The sequence below is a fragment of the Lithobates pipiens genome, unplaced genomic scaffold, assembly GCF_037356315.1.
Source record: "Lithobates pipiens isolate NorthernLeopardFrog02 unplaced genomic scaffold, aLitPip1_a1.2 Scaffold_18, whole genome shotgun sequence".
Lineage (NCBI taxonomy): Eukaryota > Metazoa > Chordata > Amphibia > Anura > Ranidae > Lithobates > Lithobates pipiens.
Window position 1 is genome coordinate 365,305,781 of NW_027507758.1, and position 17,228 is coordinate 365,323,008.

General features: G+C 46.3%; 1 protein-coding gene across 2 annotated transcripts in view; it reads left to right on the forward strand.

The window, feature by feature from the left end:
• Positions 1-4,189: 4,189 nt before the first annotated feature.
• The window catches only part of TNK2 (tyrosine kinase non receptor 2), a 296,608-nt gene continuing 283,569 nt past the window's right edge, over positions 4,190-17,228 (forward strand). Inside the window, exons 1-2 of one of the 2 annotated variants that reach the window (XM_077487599.1) lie at positions 4,190-4,296; positions 14,221-14,322. The gene's annotated coding sequence lies outside the window, so the exon portion shown is untranslated. The remainder of the gene's footprint in view (positions 4,297-14,220; positions 14,323-17,228) is intronic. The other variant, XM_077487600.1, reaches the window with a different exon arrangement.

Below are 17,228 nucleotides of genomic sequence, written 5' to 3' on the forward strand. Positions count from 1 at the left end.
AGCTGGAAACCGCTTCTCTTCCTCTCCCCCCTTACGGCTTTCAGCTGCTATATTGAAATCTATACAGGGGGATCAGTGCTTGTAACTCCTCCCCCACCACCGCACCAATCAGCCCTGACTGCCCACGGATCCTCCTCTGCTTCCCCCTCTGTGCTCCTCCACTTCACCCCCTTTCACCCACCATGCTCCTTTCCCCCCTCATGCTCCACGGCCCCCTCTGTGCTCCGCTCCCCCCCTCTGTCCTGGATCTGTCGGGATGGAGAGCGGAGGAAGGAGCCAGTAAATCTGTCATTTAACGACTCCTTCACTGGCTCTGTTCATAACTGAGCATCGTATTTTGTGTTTATGATGCTTCAGTTTATGAATGGAGAGGAGCATCTGTCTCCTCTCCATTCATCTTCAGTGCAGCTGAGGCTGTAGAGAAAGTGACTGGGGAATCTCTGTATCTCTGTCCTCAGTCCCTCTCCCTTTTTAAAAGGGGAGATGTCAGGGGTCTGTTAAGAAAATATAATAATAGTAATTGTAATATTTAAAAGTAATAAATGTAATGACTATTTAAAATTGTTTAATTGGAAAAAAGCCCCCCCCCCCCCACTTAAACAATATATTTTGAAGTGGTGCTGTGTTCACACTGCAAGTGTTAATTATTTAGGTTTAGGAGACTTGTTAAAGTGGAACGCCACCCAAACTAGGAAGTTGTGCTTGCTTTTAAGGCCTCCTCCCCCGTTTAGCTGTAGTGCAAATCTGCAAAATGCAAAAAGCACTAAAAATGCATAGTTGTGAACTCAGCCCAAGAGACAGATGGTCTCCCCTGGATGCAGAAAGATTCTTCCAGGCTCGGACATCTATCCCTAACTGCAAGAAACTGCTGCATGTGTGGATACATGTAATCAGCAACAGGGCTGTACAGTCTAAGCGGACACCCCTCTTCAAATACACCTGCCATTCCAGGTGATAATTCTTGCAGCCGAAATCCAGTGGTTTTCCCTTATTGCCATGTTCTGATGCGGCTAAATGTTGCCTGTAGATGCAGCAACACTCTGTTCTATGGCCGCATACAAACTGATTGCCGCCTCCACTTCCTGTCAAATGCCTCTGTAAAGCAATCCACTGTGGACCTCTTCACTCTTCATGTAAATGAGTGCTGAATGCAAACCTTTTTTTTTTTTTCATTTTAGATAGAGCATGAAAGGATTATAACTCTTGTCAGTTTTTGTCCATCTATGTCCCTTTGGGGAGATTTCTCTTCACCTCCTGCCCATAGCCAAAACCAGAAACGAGAGGAAATCCCTGCAGAGGGAAGGCATCCCTTGTCACCAGAACTAGTGAGCCTGCTCTCATACCTCCCAACTTTTTTGCGATAGGAATGAGGGACACAGATACACCTATTAGCAAAATTATTTAGGCATAGGACACACCCCCTGTCACCCTCCCTCAACCACTTTGACCACCCACTGTACATGAACTGTGGCCGCTGTGTGCTGGATCACGTACCTAGAAGGTGACCCGACACTTCCGAGTCTGGGGTGCGGATGCAACCCATAGTTTACATAGGAGGATTGTCGTTCTAGCTCTCTGCCTAAGGATCCGCAGGTGTCGCCATGCATCATGTCCGCAGTACCCGCAGATCGGCTTACGCTGTGTCTAATCACAGCTGGAGCTGATCTGTGGTTACAGCGGACTCAGCGCGTGCTGGCACCCGCCGATCCTTAGGCAGAAGGCTAGAGCAACGATCTGCCTATGCAGGGCTGTCTTTAATATTGATTAGGCCCTGGGCAAAAATTCTCATGGGGCGCCCAAAGCCCAACCCGCCCCCCCATGCAATTTCGCTCTCCGCCTGCTCTGAGATATACAATAAATAGCAGCTAGACTCAAAATCGGTTTACTGTATCGGATCAGGCATGAATGAAAGGATTCTACACCAAGCCCCAATGTAATGAGAATATTTACACTGACCACCAATGTAACTGAGACATTTAGCCTGCGTTCACATTTGTGTGTCAGGAACGCTTGCAAAATCTGAAGCTGCCCTTTAGCAGATACACAGTAATGCCATCAATTGTTAATGACACCCTCACACATCCGCTGACATGTGCCTCGGCACCGTGTGATTTTGAAAAAGGGATATGGACCTTCTTCTGCATTTCTAGCACATAGAGCAGCCCACTGAAATGAATGGGCTGCCCCACACGCGACCTACATCTTTATCCACCCTGTCAGTACACCTTTGCATCATAAAACCCCTGCTAACCTCTGCACCCCAAACCTCCCCCATCCTCTCCACACCAACCCTCCACCCCCTTTAACTCTACCTGCCTACTTTGCTCATCTTTGGACCCACATTTTCTCTTGCCTTTGCAGAACTGGCAGATGTTAGGCTTAATGACCACAGTTGTAGGCAGGACTTTCAAGCATGCCTCTTTACCTCCCCAGTGGGCAGCATTCAGTATAGGTGATGGTGGATTTGACCTTGGGGGGGGGGGGGGGGGGGGCATGATATACATATGAAGCATTAGTAGCAGCACTTCACACTGAGATATTGGGACACGGTGCGGGACTAAAACTTCAAGGAACAAGGGAATTTAAAGCAGGATAGTTGGCAAGTATGTGGCAGCTGCTTTGGGCCCCAGAACAATGACAGGGCCCAGGGCAGCTGCCCCTTTTGCCCTGCCTAAAAAACGGCTCTGTGCCTATGTAAACAAGGCAAATCGGCCTTCCGTCAATAGGGAAGGCATGGATCCTTTGTTCCCGCTAAAGATACGCTCAGGTGTATTCGCAATGCCATGTGCCCTCGCTTGCCAGGAAGCTGACACTGCGCATCGCTAATCACAGGCAGTGATACATTTCCCGATCCATGGCTGTACAGATCGGGAAATGTCTCGCTGCCTGTGTTTAGCTCTGCAGTGTCAGCTTCCTGGCGGGCATGTGGAGTTGCGAACACGCCTGAGCCCATCCTTGGTTGGCAGGAACTTGGATTCAATGCCTTCCCCTAGTAAAAGCACCTCCCCCACAATGAAAAAACACTGGCTAGGCACATAGTTAACCCTTTGATTGCCCCTGATTTTTTAACCCCTTCACAGCCAGTGTCATTAGTACAGTGACATTGCATATTTTTGGCACTGGTCCCAAAAAGTGTCAATTAGTGTCCCGACTGTTGCAACAGCGCAATCCCGCTATAAGTAGCAGGTTGCGCTTTTACTATATATATATATAGATAGAGAGATGGAGATATCTATCTCTATATAGCTATATATATCTCCTATAGTTTGTAGACAATACTTTTATTATTGCGCAAACCAATCCATATACGCTTATTGGGATTTTTTTTTTGGACAAAAATATGTAGCAGAATACATATTGGTCTAAACTGATGTAGAAATGTGATTTTTTTTTTTCTCCACTTTTTTTATTGGGTATGTTTTATAGCAGAAAGTAAAAAATCTTTTATTTTTTTGAAATTGTTGGTCTTTTTTTGTTTATAGCACAATAAGTAAAAACAATTGCGGTCGTGATCAAATACCACCAAAAGAAAGCTCTATTTGTGGGGGAAAAAAAGGACATACATTTTATTTGGGTACAATGTCACACGACCGCGCAACTGTAAGCTGAAGTAACGCAGAGCCGTATCGCAAAAAAGATTAGTGCTTTTTTTTTTTAACCATTATTATTTCTTTATACTGATTTTTTTAAATATACTACTGCAGCAGTTTAGAATTTGGATGAAAGGTTTAGCACTGGGAAATGCACTTTGAAAGATAAAAAGTGAATTTTCTATACAACTATATAGAACAGACCAAAATGAGGGACACATGAGGAGGAAAGAGGGACTATGTTCCAAATGAGGGACAGTTGGAATTTATTCTACTCCTGTTCTGGGGACAATTCCGAATTTTGGATTTTTTTTTCCCCCCCTCACTTTTGCTGATAGTTCATAGGACAAATAGGGTGAATGTCCCTAATGGGGACACAGGAATTCATAAAAGCCGACAATTGTTCTTCTCCCTCTCTATGCAAAACTAAAAGAAAAGCGTTTTTCCTTTAGTTATAGTGGAAACCTTGTGCAGAAAGTGTATTTTTTCCATGGTCCCCCCCCATGTCCCTCACTAGAGCCCTGACTGTACAGCCCCCATTCTTCTCTCCTCATAATGCGCCACTAGATGAGCGCGCCTCAGTGCTCGCATAGCCGGGCGCGCTCCCGCCGCCGCCTCTTCTCACTGCACGGGAACGCGGCCGGAGTCCCGGGGATTAGGAAGGACGCCAATTCCCGGGAGGAGACACGGGAGCCGTGTTATTCAGGTGTGCTTAGGGAAGGTAGCGGTGTATGGACGGTATGGGTGATGGGGTGGCTGTGGTGCTGTCCTGTAACCGGGCACCTGCTGCATTCATGGATGGCCTGTGTTGTCAGCATGGTGTCCATTTCACCTGCTACGATGGTAACCTATAGTCTTTATATAGTGGAATGTGACCTGGGCATGGCTGGAATACAGAGCTGGGGTTGTGGATGTGTGTGCTGACAGAGGACTCTATGGGGGGGATTTACTAAAACTAGTGCGGCTGTGCATATTAACCAATCAGCTTCTAACTTCATTTTATTCAATTAAGCTTTGCCAATGGGACCAAGAAGCTGATTGGTTACTATGGACAGCTGCATCGGTCTTAGTAAATTCCCTATAGGTTGTGTATCTGGGTCTTCCCCAATGATTATTTTTTCCCTACACACATACTTACCTAGGTGGATACTGCATCTACCCCCCACTGGCCCTAAGACCCCTGTGACACTGTGCCACTCATAGCGTCGGCGCTTTACCGTCGGATTTGCTGCGCATTTCTGCCGCTAGCGGGGTGTTTTTAACCCCGGCTAGCGGCTGCGAAAGGGTTAAAACCGCCCTCAATATCAGCGTTTGGGGAGGAGCGGTAAACGCACCGCTCCAAAGAAGCTGCTGGCAGGATTTTGCCTTACATCCTACCAGCGTACTGCTCCGGTATGACAGCCCTCGGGATTTCACACTGGAGACAATGGATCAGCTGTTTGAGGGCGGATTGCAGGTGCTATTTTTACCGCTATAGTGCCTGAAAAACGCCCTCGGTGGGAAAGGGGTCTTACACTGAGAAACAAACCATCAAACACTGCCGATCGCTGGGTTCTTTTACTCCCCGAGCAGGGAGCTGCTGACTCTGTCACAGTTCTCTGCTCTGCCGCTCACATGAGCGCTGGGCTATGGAGGGGGCGAGAACAGCCGGCTCAGGCTCTCAGTGGCTCTCTGGGTGGTTGAGCCAGGTGGCGGTTTCGGTATGTGAGCAGATGCTGACTTCATTGTCGTGATCTTGCCCTAGCCTGGACCAGCTCTGTGATGTCGGCCAAAAGCAGGCTTCAGGTTGCTGTCTGCTGTAAATGGGAACGAACTGCACTCCTGTGATCCATAGAAGTATAGCCAAACAAGCTTTGGCTGTACTTCTCCTTTAGGCTCAATTCACACTAATGCGTTTTTTTTATGCAGAAATGCAGGGAATTTTTTTTAACATGGGTTCCCATGGAACACGTTCACATTAATGCATTTTTGTACCACTGCATTTTTGGAAAGGGTCGGGGACTTTTTTTTTTTCCCACACAAAATGCACGTTTTGCATCTAATAGACTTCAATGGACCCACATCCAAAATGCAAGTACCGCATTTTTTCTGCAATTTGTGTTTTTTTTTTTTTTTGTTTTTTTTTTACATTGTATATAGCTTGTTGCTAAGGAGAGGGCCAGGAAGCTGGGAGCCACGTCCTTAACAACCAATGAGTCATCGGCTGAAACAATCATGAAAAAAACAGCGTGCCCCCCCCAGGTCCATACCAGGCCCTTGGGTCTAGTATGGATTTGGAGGGGACCCCCCACGTCAATTTAAAAAAAAAAGTGTGCCCCCCCCCCCCCCCCAACATCCATACCAGATCCTTATCCGAGCATGCAGCCTGGCAGATCTGGAAATGGAGGGGACGAGCGAGCACCCCCCCAAACCATACCAGACCACATGCCCTCAACATAGGGAAGGTGGATGCTTAGGGGTTATGTGTCCCCACCCCAAAGCACCTTGCCACCATGTTGACGGGGATAAGGGCCTCTTCTTGACAATCCTGGCTGATGGTTGTCAGGGTCTGCGGGTGGGGGGGCTTGTCAGAATCCAGAAGCCCCTTTTAACAAGGGGGTCCCCAGATCCCGGCCTCACCCCCTATGTGAATGAATATATATACCCTTACCCATTCTCCAAAAAAAAATGGTGTACTGCAACAAAAGACAATAGACTGTTTTTGACAAAATCTTCTTCCCCGCTTCTTCCTCCTCCTGGCTTCTCCTTGTCCCGCTTCTTCCTCCTCTGGGCTTCTCCTTGTCCCGCTTCTTCCTCCTCTGGGCTTCTCCTTGTCCCGCTTCTTCCTCCTCTGGGCTTCTCCTTGTCCCGCTTCTTCCTCCTCTGGGCTTCTCCTTGTCCCGCTTCTTCCTCCTCCGGGTTTCTCCTTGTCCCGCTTCTTCCTCCTCCGGGCTTCTGCTTGTCCCGCTTCTTCCTCCTCCGGGCTTCTCCTTTTCCCGCTTCTTCCTCTTCCGGGCTTCTCCTTGTTCCTCTTCTTCCTCCTCCGGGCTTCTCCTTGTCCCCCTTCCTCTTTCTGGCTTCTCCTTGTCCCCCTTCCTCTTTCTGGCTTCTCCTTGTCCCCCTTCCTCTTTCTGGCTTCTCCTTGTCCCCCTTCCTCTTTCTGGCTTCTCCTTGTCCCCCTTCCTCTTTCTGGCTTCTCCTTGTCCCCCTTCCTCTTTCTGGCTTCTCCTTGTCCCCATTCCTCTTTCTGGCTTCTCCTTGTCCCCATTCCTCTTTCTGGCTTCTCCTTGTCCCCATTCCTCTTTCTGGCTTCTACTTGTCCCCCTTCTGGGCTTCTCCTTGTCCCCCTTCCTCTTCTCCTTGCCCCCTTCCTCTTCTCCTTGCCCCCCTTCCTCTTCTCCTTGCCCCCTTCCTCTTCTGGGCTTCTCCTTGCCCCCCCTTCCTCTTCTGGGCTTCTCCTTGCCCCCCCCTTCCTCTTCTGGGCTTCTCCTTGCCCCCCTTCCTCTTCTGGGCTTCTCCTTGCCCCCCTTCCTCTTCCGGGCTTCTCCTTGCCCCCCTTCCTCTTCTGGGCTTCTCCTTGTCCCCCTTCCTCTTTCGGGCTTCTCCTTGTCCCCCTTCCTCTTTCGGGCTTCTCCTTGTCCCCCTTCCTCTTTCGGGCTTCTCCTTGTCCCCCTTCCTCTTTCGGGCTTCTCCTTGTCCCCCTTCCTCTTTCGGGCTTCTCCTTGTCCCCCTTCCTCTTTCGGGCTTCTCCTTGTCCCCCTTCCTCTTTCGGGCTTCTCCTTGTCCCCCTTCCTCTTTCGGGCTTCTCCTTGTCCCCCTTCCTCTTTCGGGCTTCTCCTTGTCCCCCTTCCTCTTTCGGGCTTCTCCTTGTCCCCCTTCCTCTTTCGGGCTTCTCCTTGTCCCCCTTCCTCTTTCGGGCTTCTCCTTGTCCCCCTTCCTCTTTCGGGCTTCTCCTTGTCCCCCTTCCTTTTTCGGGCTTCTCCTTGTCCCCCTTCCTTTTTCTGGCTTCTCCTTGTCCCCCTTCCTCTTTCTGGCTTCTCCTTGTCCCCCTTCCTCTTTCTGGCTTCTCCTTGTCCCCCTTCCTCTTTCTGGCTTCTCCTTGTCCCCCTTCCTCTTTCTGGCTTCTCCTTGTCCCCCTTCCTCTTTCTGGCTTCTCCTTGTCCCCCTTCCTCTTTCTGGCTTCTCCTTGTCCCCATTCCTCTTTCTGGCTTCTCCTTGTCCCCATTCCTCTTTCTGGCTTCTCCTTGTCCCCATTCCTCTTTCTGGCTTCTACTTGTCCCCCTTCTGGGCTTCTCCTTGTCCCCCTTCCTCTTCTCCTTGCCCCCTTCCTCTTCTCCTTGCCCCCCTTCCTCTTCTCCTTGCCCCCTTCCTCTTCTGGGCTTCTCCTTGCCCCCCCTTCCTCTTCTGGGCTTCTCCTTGCCCCCCCTTCCTCTTCTGGGCTTCTCCTTGCCCCCCTTCCTCTTCTGGGCTTCTCCTTGCCCCCCTTCCTCTTCCGGGCTTCTCCTTGCCCCCCTTCCTCTTCTGGGCTTCTCCTTGTCCCCCTTCCTCTTTCGGGCTTCTCCTTGTCCCCCTTCCTCTTTCGGGCTTCTCCTTGTCCCCCTTCCTCTTTCGGGCTTCTCCTTGTCCCCCTTCCTCTTTCGGGCTTCTCCTTGTCCCCCTTCCTCTTTCGGGCTTCTCCTTGTCCCCCTTCCTCTTTCGGGCTTCTCCTTGTCCCCCTTCCTCTTTCGGGCTTCTCCTTGTCCCCCTTCCTCTTTCGGGCTTCTCCTTGTCCCCCTTCCTCTTTCGGGCTTCTCCTTGTCCCCCTTCCTCTTTCGGGCTTCTCCTTGTCCCCCTTCCTCTTTCGGGCTTCTCCTTGTCCCCCTTCCTCTTTCGGGCTTCTCCTTGTCCCCCTTCCTCTTTCGGGCTTCTCCTTGTCCCCCTTCCTCTTTCGGGCTTCTCCTTGTCCCCCTTCCTCTTTCGGGCTTCTCCTTGTCCCCCTTCCTCTTTCGGGCTTCTCCTTGTCCCCCTTCCTCTTTCGGGCTTCTCCTTGTCCCCCTTCCTCTTTCGGGCTTCTCCTTGTCCCCCTTCCTTTTTCGGGCTTCTCCTTGTCCCCCTTCCTTTTTCGGGCTTCTCCTTGTCCCCCTTCCTCTTTCGGGCTTCTCCTTGTCCCCCTTCCTCTTTCGGGCTTCTCCTTGTCCCCCTTCCTCTTTCGGGCTTCTCCTTGTCCCCCTTCCTCTTTCGGGCTTCTCCTTGTCCCCCTTGCTTTTGGGCTTCTCCTTGTCCCCCTTGCTTTTGGGCTTCTCCTTGTCCCCCTTGCTTTTGGGCTTCTCCTTGTGCCCCTTGCTTTTGGGATTCTCCTTGTCCCCCTTGCTTTTGGGATTCTCCTTGTCCCCCTTGCTTCTGGGCTTCTCCTTGTGCCCCTTGCTTCTGGGCTTCTCCTTGTCCCGCTTCCTCTTTTGGGCTTCTCCTTGTCCCGCTTCCTCTTTTGGGCTTCTCCTTGTCCCGCTTCCTCTTTTGGGCTTCTCCTTGTCCCGCTTCCTCTTTTGGGCTTCTCCTTGTCCCGCTTCCTCTTCCGGTCTGCGGCAGGAGCAGAGGCGGAGGAAGAACACCTGAAAGGAAACAAAGAAGACTGGAGGAAGAAGTGGGAAGAAGTCCGGAGTAGGAAGGAGGACTTGTCAAAAACTCTTGCCTTTTGTCACATTACTTTTTTTTGGTGAATGGGTAAGCGGTACAATGCACCTCCACACTCATTCACATGGGGGGGGGGGCAGGATCTGGGGCCACCTTGTTAAAGGGTGCCTCTGGATTCTGATAAGCCCTCTGTCCGTAGACCCCGAAGGCCAGGGTTGTCAGGAAGAGGCCCTTGTCCCCATCAACATGATGGGCACTGGATAGACTGCACTGATAAGGTGACATTGATGGGCACCGGTGAGCATTGATAAAATTGTTTTATTTTTGTACCTTAAAGCAGAGTTCCACCCACTTTCACAAGGTGGTCTTAAACTAAAGACCACCCCTCGTTTTTGGATATCTATTTTTTTCTTACATTTTTAAAAGTACATAGTGTACTTCCGTCCTACCACGGCGCAGTACGCCATGTCCTCTTCTGTGGCGAGCCCATCCTCCTCCTCCCCTCCCTGCCTTCTGGGACCTGTGTGTGTCCCAGAAGATGGCAGGGCCATTCAGAAAGTGCTGCATGACATTCACAGTAGGAAACCGGCTGTGAAGCCTGTAGGCTCCACTACTAGTTTCCCTTAGGTACAATGATGGTGCCTGCACCCGAACTGATTGGCAGATTGGCCTCAGTGTTTGTAGCTGCTGACTTTTCCCCAAAAAATTTTGAGGGTGGCACTCCACTTTAATTCTGCATAATACATTTAACAGTGTCCTTTCATGAGATAATTTACGAGGGCGTGTTTAAGGATGAAGCAGGGTAGGGGTTGGGTGGGGCACCTAGTGGCGAGTAACTTTTAAAGCGGAGTTCCAGGCTTTTTGCAGTTTATTAAAAGTCAGCAGCTACAAAAGTGTAGTTGCTGTCTTTTAATAAACAGACACTCACCTGTCCCACAGGACAGTGATGCGGCCGCCCGAATCCCTGCTCCTCTCCCCCTCCTCCTCGGCGCCACCATAGCAACTGTTGCCACTCCGCCATGACAGCTGGTAGCTTCATGGCCAGGCGGGCACTGAGCATGCACAAATCACGGTGCGCTCTCCGAGTGGATAGGCAATCTTCTAGGACCTGTGACATGTCCCAGAAGATTGCTGAGGGAGGAGTCACCTAGGCAGCCTGAAGACGGTAGGAGGAAGTGGGACAGGAAGTCCCTCTCAAAATTAGGTACCCACTCCCCCCCCCCCAAAAAAAAATGACATGCCCAATGTAGCATGTAAGGGGGCGAGGAGTGCTTAAAGTGGAAGTTCCACTTTTGGGGTTGGACTCCGCATTAAGGCCTTGCTAGTAGCTTAGGACTTCAAATTTTGAGCCCTGTGTTAATATATTACAGTATGCACTCCGGGAAAGCTGTGCGCAAGGTGTAGGGATCCCAGCTTTCACAATGGACATTTCTTTTATAGTTAAAGTATAACTGTACAGTACTTTTATAGTGTAAGCCCTATTTTAATCTGTTTAGGTATACAGAGAAACATTGCAGAAATACCCTATTACCTTTGCTTTTCTCTCCCCGTGGATAAAAAGTTGATATCCCGTACCAAGCTTAGTGAAAAAACATTTGATTGCATTCAGCTTGTCTACAGTTGTAGACAAGGACTGAGAACAGTTCCACATTCCTGGATAAATGCAGGTAGGATGAATGTAAATAATAAACCCTGGAATTCATAAAGAGTGTTGTAGAAATCTGTCTCACGGTAGTGTGACAAATATCAATGACTGACAGAACAAGGAGAGATTTTTTGGAATAGCCTCTTCTGTGAAGAGAGGTGGAGTTTTACAGTCAGAGAAGCAATTTTGAGATGTTGGGAGTCCAATGGAAATGTATACAATATCAGTTTCAGAGAACCTTAAGGCAAATGTTGCTGTATTGTTTCAAAGATCTAACACACATGTGACTCCAGTAATAATTTACTCTAATATTAGACATCTTATTTACCTCCATATTGCCAGTATAGCCGTTTTTGATGTACTTGTCACAACAATAGCTCAATATATAAGCATCGCAGAGGGGAACTCCATGAATTTTTCTAGAAAGAAGAAAAAATGGCTGGACGGCCATACTCCCATTAAGACACCTTTTGTGACGTCAGATAAAATCCAAATAGTCACAAACGATCATGTCAATCCAGAGGAACAGGACAAGACGAGGCTTACATGTATCGCACCACAGCTGGGTGCTTAATCATAGGCTTCCCGGCATTGTGGAGAGCGCTTGCCACATCATTGGGGTCCCGTTGCGCGTGCCTGGCGGTCGCGCTGTCTGCTGGGCACCTGTGATTGCTCATCACAGAGCAGGGGCGTGGATCTGTGTGTGTAAACACACAGACCCACGTCCTGCCTGGGGAGAGGTGAACTGATCGTATGTTCCTTGTATATAGGAACACCGATCGGTCTCCTTCCCTCATCAGTCCCCTCCCCCACAGTTCGAATCACTCTCTAGGAAACACATTTAAGTCCTTCAGTGCCCCCTGCTGTTAACCCCTTCCCTGCCAGTGACATTTATACAGTAAATCAGTGCATCTTTATATCACTTCTAGATTGTAAGCTCTAACGAGCAGGGGCCTCTGATCCCTCCTGTATTGATTTGTATTGTAAGTGTACTGTCTGCCCTCTTGTTGTAAAGCGCTGCGCAAACTGTTGGTGCTATATAAATCCTGAATAATAATTTATAATAATTCCTGATCGCTTTATAAATGTCAATGGTCCCAAAATAGTGTAAAAAATGTTCAATTTGTCTACCGCAATGTCAGTCACAATAAAAATCGCAGATCTCTCGTAAAAAAATAAAAAATAAAAATAAAAATTACATAAATCTATCCCCTATTTTGTAGATGCTATAACTTTTGCACAAACCAATCAATATACGCTTATTGAGATTTTTTTTTAACCAAAAATATGTAGAATACATACATATCGGCCTAAACTGAGGAAAAAAAGGGATATTTAATTTAATTTGGGTACAATATCGCATGACTGTGCAATTGTCATTCAGTGTGACAGTGCTGAAAGCTGAATATTGGCCTGGGCAGGAAGGGGGTGAAAATGTCCTGTACTGAGGTGGTTAAAGGACATAACATGTCTTAAAATGGATTTCCATTTTTGCAGTCAACTTTAAGAAAACCCCAATATACTTTTTTTTTTTGTGTGTTCCTATTCACACAGCATACCTAAAACACACACACAATATCAAACGTCTACACACCCCTGTTAAAATGTCAGGTTTCTGTGATATAAAAAAAAAAGACAAAAATAAATCATATCAGAACTTTTTCCACCTTTTTAATATGACCTATAAACTGTACAACTCAGTTGAACATCAAATTGAAATCTTTTAGATGAAGAGAAGTAACCAATATGGCTGCATAAGTGTGCACACCCATATACTTATACTTTGTTGAAACATCTTTTGATTTTATTGCAGCACTCGGTCTTTTTGGGTATGAGTCTTATCAGCATGGCACATCTTTACTTGGCAATATTTGCCCACTCTTCTTTGCAAAAACACTCCAAATCTGTCAGATTGCGAGGGCATCTCCTGTGCACAGCCCTCTTCAGCTTTCTAGCAGAAGCCTGAATGTTTTGTGCCAATATTGACTGGTATTTGGAACTGTTCATAATTGCCTCTACCTTAACTAAGGCCCCTGTTCCAGCTGAAGAAAAACAGCCCCGAAGGATGATGCTGCCACCACCATGTTTCACTGTGGGTATGGTGTTCTTTTGGTGATGTGCAGTGTTGGTTTTGCGCCAAACATATCTTTTGGAATTATGACTAAAAAGTTCAACCTTGGTTTTATCAGACCATAACACATTTTCCCTCATGCTTTTGGGAGACTTCAGATGTGTGTTTGAAAATTTTAGCTGGGCTTTGATGTTTTTCTTCGTAAGAAAAGGCTTCCCGTCTTGCCACTCCATAGCCTAGACATATGAAAAATACAATAGATTGTTTTCACATCTACCACACAGCCATTACTTGCCAGATATTCCTGCAGCTCCTTTAACCACTTGCCGACCGAGCCATAGCCTCCCTGGGGCGCACTCCCGCAAACACCCGTGGCCGCCGGGTTCGGAAGACCCGGCGCATCGTGGATCGCAGTAAATGGCCGCTTGTAGCGGCTGTTTACCATGGGATTGCTCCGTCAAATGACATAGCGATCACTTGTAAACAAACCAGCATCATGTCATGACGCCGGTTCCTCCATCCCCTCTCTGTACCGATCTGTACAGTGAGAGGGGGAGAGATCGTTTTTAGCAGCACTGTGGGCACTACAGATCCAGCCCAAAAACTGCTCTGTGCCCATACTGTGCAATACTCTGCCAATACTCGCCAATAAATTTTAACCAAAGCAAAGTTTTTTTTTTTTTTACCGAATTTTCTGACTTTTTTGATTCATAGCGTAAAAAATAGAAAAACCCTGCGACGATTAAATACCACCAAAAGAAAGCTCTATTTGGACAGAGGACAACATATACATATGGGTACAGTGTTGCATGACTGAATAATTGTCATTCAACTCTGTGCTGCCACTATATAAAATGTATGACAGCGGAAACTGTCCCAAAGTATGATAAAATGATGCAGATGGTCAAGGTTCCTTAGTGGATGTTTAAAACTCATAGTAGAACTTATTTAAAGGCTGTGTTTTCTCCCCCTTTTCCTCCCTTTCTTAAGCCACCCCTACACCATTACCCTATTGTGCATGGTGCATCATTTGCCTACTTCCACCCGTCCTTCTTTTACCTCCTCTCTGCCACCACCCCCCCTTTGTTGTGTTTCTTAGGAGGGCTGATATTGCTGTATTGTTTTTGATCTAGGACTATATCTCCTTATATGTTTTTGCCGTACAATGTATTTTCTTTGTTTGGAAAATCTTTTTATTATAAATTTCTGTCTGTTAACAAAAAAATATGAAATAAAAAAATTAAAATAACACAAATAACATTTTAAAACCTTAGTGTGCCCCTGTAAAGTCTTTTAAAGCGTTGCCTATGGATTGCCTTTTGCAGATATTAATACAATTGGAAAAAAGTCTGGACGCAGTAAAAAAAGGAAAAAAAAAAAAAAGAGATGCTGATCCGGTGGACATGATGTATTGATCAGAAAACAAGGTACGTATGATAGAATAACAAGCCATCTTTTTCTTTATTTTTATTTTTTTAACAGAGAAAAATACTTCATCGTGTCGCAGGTATCAATTTGGAGGCATTCAGATCTCGCTACTTTATATTATGTGAAATGCCGTGAAAACAGTTTTAGAGTGACAAACAGGGCAGTTTCTGTACTGGACAAAAATATGAAAACAATCAAACATCCTATTTAAGCAAGTAGGGTGGAATAAATTTATTTTAATTTATAGAATGTTGTCAATACTACCTATAAGGCAGAGGCTGTACATGATTTGTTTTCTTTTTTTTTAATTAACCGATTTTCCCATCCACACATTCGATGTGGATGTCGGAATTGCTCCCGCTGAGCTATTATATTCTGCTAGCGGGAGCCTTCCCCGCCAGCAGAATACAAGTGTTGCTGGCTATAGCCAGTGGCACTGATTGTTCGGCATGATCCCCTCCCTTCGAAGACTGGGCCGCAGGCCAGTATTCCAACATAACGACTTTAAACACACCTCCAAGACGACCACTGCCTTGCTAAAGAAGCTGAGGGCAAAGGTGATTGAGCGGCCAAGCATGTCTCCAGACCTAAACCCTATTGAGCATCTGTGGGGCATCCTCAAACAGAAGGTAGAAGAGCACAAGATCTTTAACATCCACCAGCTCCATGATGTCGTGGAGGAGTGGAAGAGGACTCCAATGGCAACCTGTAAAGCTCTGTTGATTTCCACACTTAAGAGGGTTAAGGCAGTGCTGGAAAAGAATGGCGGCCACACAAAATATTGACACTTTGGGCCCGATTTGGACATTTTCACTTAGGGGTGTACTCACTTTTGTTGCCAGCGGTTTAGACATTAATGGCTGTGTGTTGAGTTATTTTGAGGGGACAGCAAATTTACACTGTTATACAAGCTGTACACTCACTACTTTACATTGTAGCAAAGTGTAATTTCACTTCAAGTTCACTTCAGTGTTGCCACATGAAAAGCTATAATAAAATATTTACAAAAATGTGAGGGGTGAGATATTGTACACATCATGCCACTGTATTTTGTTTTTTTAAAAAGAAAAGAAAAACCTCCTAAGTACCTTATTCCTGTAGCACTGTTTTTTTGTTACGTGATCTTTCCTTGTTTTTTGGTATCTGCAGGGAAAATCTTTGCTCCCTACAGTGTGAATCTGTGTATGGCCAGCCTTGATTGGTGCTGTGCCAGTCACATGACAAAAAAAGCAGTTTCAGAGGAGTAATTCACTTATAAATATCACATTTCTGTTTTTAAAGCTCCCTATAAATCTTTATTGAACATCAAATGTGTATTTTTTGTGTATTAATATGGTATATGCAAGGTCAGATATGACTGACACTAGCTTTCGCTTTGTTTAGACAGCATCGGCATCCTCCTTCTTTTTTTTTTTTTTTAACTTTATAAGTATTGGCAATTACATTAGCTATATTTAATACTGATTTATATTAAAACTAAGCATTTAAGTATTTCTCTAAGTCTCTGTGTGAATGTAATCAGCATATTATCTACCATCCCCATAGTAATCCGATCAGAAAGATAATTAAATTCTTATGCCACATCCCTATATTTGATGCAAAAAAATAAATAAAATAATAATATATATATATATATATATATATATATATATATATATATATATATATATATATATATATATATAGTAATTGTGGGACTTTTGAGGCATAGCATTTTGTAAAAAATAACTTTTATTTGGTTCAATTAAAATTTGCCAAAATTGGTCCATACGTTCATAAAATGCAATTGTAAAACAATCAATCCCAAATCCTGTGGTAATTGCATATGATAGTCATTCAAGCTGAACGTGTTTCTTGGACATGGTCCTCTTCATCAGGAGCGATACTTAAAGATTATATTGGAGGAGGGGGATGGAGGACAGTGGGACTCTTGAGGCTCCTAGAGACATACGTGTGGGCCCATAAGTAGGAACTGCCCAGACCCATATGTTGACATCCCTTAGGAAATGCTGTGTATATGTCCACATGTGGAACTGTTTAGTCGTGATTAAAAAAAAAAGGTGGAAATGAAGGCTTAGAAGGGAAACTGAAACGGAGCATACTTCATAGAGGACACCAGCTGGTCTACACAATCTCAGCCTGCAGTGGGGACACAGAGTAGTTGGAAGGGACACCTGAAGGCAGGATCAGCCAGATATATTTCGCTCTACACAAAACAAATGCTTCAGTGGGTTTGTGAGTTTACACACTGTTATATAGCATGTAATGAGAGTTTTTCATAGTCTGGGTTTAATGACACCTTAACCCCTTCCCGCTTGCCAAAAGACCACTACAGTGCAGCTCTCCAGTTCTGGGAGGGTGTGAATGGATGTCCTTCCAGAACTGCACTTCCTGGTTTGGACCTTGGACATAGCTGATCACAGATTTCAGTAAAGGGCCAACCACAGGGGCCCTTTACCATGTGATCCTCTGTGTCCAATCACAGCTGGTCACATGTAAAAAGACTGATAACCAGCAAGGCTGACAGGGCATGGTGAATACATTCTTTACACCAGGGGTGCCCAACCAGCAGCCCGGGGGCCACATGTGGCCCGCAACCTCCTGCTCTGGGATAGAATAGAAAGAATACGTTATTAAAGGTCAGTTTATTACTAAAATCACAGTGTATATATGGGCATATCTGTTCTGCAGTGGTTACTGGGCTGCTTTCAAACTGATCGGCAGGTGCAGAGCAGTTTACCTGCACTGAGCCATAGGCTTCTATTATTACCTGCGAGTTTGGTGAGCTTTCTGAAAGTGCACTAAACCTGCAGAATATAATAAAAGTCTTGCAAACTGCAGGAAAGCCAAAGGTACACTGCGTTGCACAGGTGGTGCGGGTAAACCGCAGCACATCAGTGTGAAA